The sequence below is a fragment of the Rhinolophus hipposideros genome, assembly GCF_964194185.1.
Source record: "Rhinolophus hipposideros genome assembly, chromosome: 24".
Lineage (NCBI taxonomy): Eukaryota > Metazoa > Chordata > Mammalia > Chiroptera > Rhinolophidae > Rhinolophus > Rhinolophus hipposideros.
The window spans coordinates 36176466-36180302 of NC_138070.1; the positions used below are offsets into that span (position 1 = coordinate 36176466).

At 43.2% G+C, this 3837-nt stretch overlaps 1 pseudogene across 1 annotated transcript; it reads right to left on the reverse strand.

Moving 5' to 3' along the window:
* Positions 1–2820: 2820 nt before the first annotated feature.
* Positions 2821–3561, reverse strand: LOC308492337 (dnaJ homolog subfamily B member 6-like; annotated as a pseudogene). The gene has a single exon. The product of its transcript is annotated as a dnaJ homolog subfamily B member 6-like (transcript).
* Between the last annotated feature and the right edge of the window lie 276 nt (positions 3562–3837).

The following is a 3837-nucleotide window of genomic DNA, read 5'->3' on the forward strand; positions in this document are numbered from 1 at the left end:
TGGTATAACACTGCTGGTTCCAATTAAAATCACCTGTTAGCTTACAAAGGTTGGCCCTTTCCACCCTCTCCCTTATCCCCCACTTAAAAAGGGTTTAAAAGATTTTCATTTAATTGATTTGCTGTAAAATGCCCTTTACAATTACCCAGATAAACTAGGCATCACCTGTGGAGTAAGAGCCAATTTGAGCTGTTTATCAAGACTTCGCCTCTGGCTACTTCTCACCCTGGGATCTTGAGTCTCTGTATTGATAGCTTGCATCTGTCAACATTGGATATTTTTAGTGGGTTGCAGAAAGCTTTTAGGGAGATGTGGATGGTGGGGCCGCATCTTTTAGCAGGTGAAGAAAGCATGATGGGATTTTTTTTTTGTTTGAAATTGGAATGGCCTATTGTGCTGAAAACAAGTTCAGAAAATCAGCCCTGGCCCCATGTGCCTCAAAATAATCAGAGCTGGCGCCATTTAAAAATCAGGCAGTGGGCCTCAAGGAAATGGGAATGTGGGCAATAGATAAAACTGGGTAACAAAATTTGCCCATTTTCTTTAGGTTTGGGTTTTATGTCAAGCTGTGTTGAATGTTAGAAATAAGAAGTAGGGGGGAGTCTGTGAAAATTGTATGAGGTGGCATTTGTGTTCTTGGGCTGATGGGGGGTAGGCGTTGGGAATTTACAAAGAATGAGAAACAAAGAAAGACGTATGAATATGTATTCTAGGTCTTGTGCATTTCTGAAACCATACACTTGAGTCCACTTAATCATGGAAACAGTGTCAGTCCTGGCTAAAGAATTATGAAAAAATACAGTGCCAAAATCCAAAAGACAGATAAAAATATGGAAGGGGAAAGGTATAGACCAATAACCTTGAAATCGATCATGGCAAAATTCTAGAATAAATTATGAAAAAAAAATGTTCTGTGAGCCTTTAAAAGAAGATAGTGGGTCACTAAGAATGAGGTATAATCCCACTCTGAATTTTATAAAACAGGGAAGCACTCTAGACACAGCAAGTCTCGATGTAATAGGGTGGTTAAAGAGAATAAATGGTAGAATACTTATAAAATCTCTTGGCACATAGTTGATGCATGATAAATAGTTGTTCTACTTCAGGTTTTTGTGATATCCATCATAATCAAACTACTTCAGAGACCTGTCTACTTTTGCCATCTATACGTCCTCATCTCCTTCCCTCTTGATTCTGATGTGAACCCCCATCTATCTACTAACACTGCTCTCTGTTTATTACCAATGATGTCCTGGTCACTAAATTCAAGAATACTTTTAGTTCTTATATTACTTGAACTATTCAAGAATTTGGACATTGGTTTTTTTGTTTGTGTGTGTGTGTGTTTTCCAGGGAACAATGTACCAAACACATTCACATTTATTTTATTTTATTTTTATTTTAAAGTAAATGACAAAGACTGTCATGGGGAAGACCCTGCTTGCTCCTCCATTTGTCGTGTGGGGTGGCTCTGCTCCCGCTCCCCACATAAGAACGCAGGATGTGGTGAGGCCAAAAAGGAACATCCACGAAGCCATAGGCAGGGGAGTCATACCACTGTTGTGTCGCTGGTGGTTGGGTTGGAAACACAGGAAGCAGGATCCACACGATCTACGACCCGTACTTCTCCGTCCTAACTGCAGTCTGCTTTTGCTAGCTCAGCCACCATCTTCTTGCTAGCCCCCATTTACTGCTACCATAGCCACAGCAGTTATATTAGTGGCCAATGGCTCACTGGTTACAACTGACAGCCAACTAGCCACAGCTGATGGCCATCCAATAACAGTTGACATCCATTTACTACCTGAGCCAGCACCTTTCCACGTGAGGCGGAGAGCCTGGAAACTGCACTCCTGGCTCTGTCCCCACAAAGACCCAGTTTACCAACTTTAGTTTTTTAACCTAAGCTTAACATTACATATTTAAACAGTTGTCAAAACTTACTACATTGCCAGCATTCATGCACAACTAGAAAACATCCTCTGATGTTTTCAGAATACTGAAAACAACTGAAATTATTTTGGTGAAGAGTTGTCTAGCAATGCTAACTTCACAGCAGGGACACCACTCGGCTCATGTCTCAGACAAAGTGGAAAGCAGGTCCGAGCTGGTGTTAGGAGACGGAAGTCATGGCCACCTTGGGTTACGATTAATAACAAAGCAAAGTGCATACAGAGATTTATAACAATTTTAAAGACAAAAAATGGTCCTATCATGTGGTACCAACAATAAATCAAACATCTATGACAACATGGCTCCGACGAGCTGGGTATAAATACTTTAGATTAGGTGTGTGTGTGTTTGTGTGTGGACAGAGCCAGGAGTGCAGTTTTCAGGCTCTCGGCCTCACGTGGAAAGGAGCTGGCTCAGGTAGTAAATGGCCATCAACTGTGATCAGCTGGCCATTAGCTGTGGCTAGTTGGCCATCAGCTGTAACCAGTGAGCCATTGACCACTAACATAACTGCTGAGGCTACGCTAGAAGCAAATGGAGTCTAGCAAGAAGATGGTGGCTGGCAAGCGTGGATTGCAGTTAGGATGGTGGGTGGCGGATAGTGTGGCTCCTGCTTCGTGTGTCTCCAACCCAGCGGCCAGAGAGAATATAGTGGTATGACTCCCCTACCTATGGCTCCGTGGGTGTTCCTTTTTGGCCTCACCATATTTTGCATTCTTATGTGGGGAGCAGGACAGGAGACCCTCATGACACCCTGCATGACAGTATGTTGTATGGAAAGTGGGATTTGTCTGAAATCTTCAAAAACTTCCTGTTAATTCTCACAGGGCGTTACAGCTAACACCTCTGTTACTCATGTGCATTGAGTTACTTGTTATCTAAGTGAAGCAGCTGCTCCTTACCATTTATCGTTAAGGACTTTAACTGGCTGTGTTCTTCAACCTCCACTCTTTCTTGACCATTCTCGATAATTGTCTTTGTTGTGATTTTTCTGCTGTTAACCATCTTCGTAGACATTGATATGGATTTGAAGTTGCCCATCCCACTCCCACCAAACCCCGAGGAAGAGTATGAAGTGAGGCCCCCGTGCCCCAGTGACCCGAAGGAAGTGAATCCTGTATCCAAAGAAGAAAACCCTCCTCCAGTCACCAGGAACCCACTGAAGGCAAAGAAGAAGACCCTGTGCTTCGGCTCCTGCTCGCATGGGGTCCCAAAGAAATCTTCTAATGGGTCTTCAAAGAAGTCGAATGAAAATGGCTCCCTTCCACCAAAAAATTCCCTGAAGACATCATCTGGGTTCTGGAATGTGAAGCCGAATTCAAAAGGACCATCAAAATGACTTCCACCTCCACCTCCACCCTTTAATCCTTCTTTGCCTCATTTGTCATAGATTTCCTGTTTTTTAGTATCTGACAGCACCTCATATGCCTTGGCGATTTGTTTGAATTTTCTCTCTGCTTCTTCTTTATTTTCAGGATTTTTATCTGGATGCCATTTCAGTGCTAGTTTCCAGTATGCCTTTTTGATATCCTCGGCTGAGGCGTGTCTGTGCATGCCCAGGACTTCATAGTAATGTTTTAACTGCTTTGGATGGGTCCAAGGACACATGACCTGCTGCTGGAAGGTGCAGTGGGACGGTGGCCCACTCTCCTTGGCTTCTGCACAGCAGCCCCGGGTGAGGGCAGCTGCTCCTGGCGTTTCCCTCTGGACATTGTTAATTCTCCCTTCTCTTTGTCTCCCTTGGAGTCTCTGACAACACACTCTCCTGGATTTTTTCTTTTGTATAACAGCATTTCGCTGCTGTTCTTTAATAATACCATCTTTCCCAGAAAATAAGACCTAACCAGAAAAATAAGCCCTAGCATGATTTTTCAGGATGACATC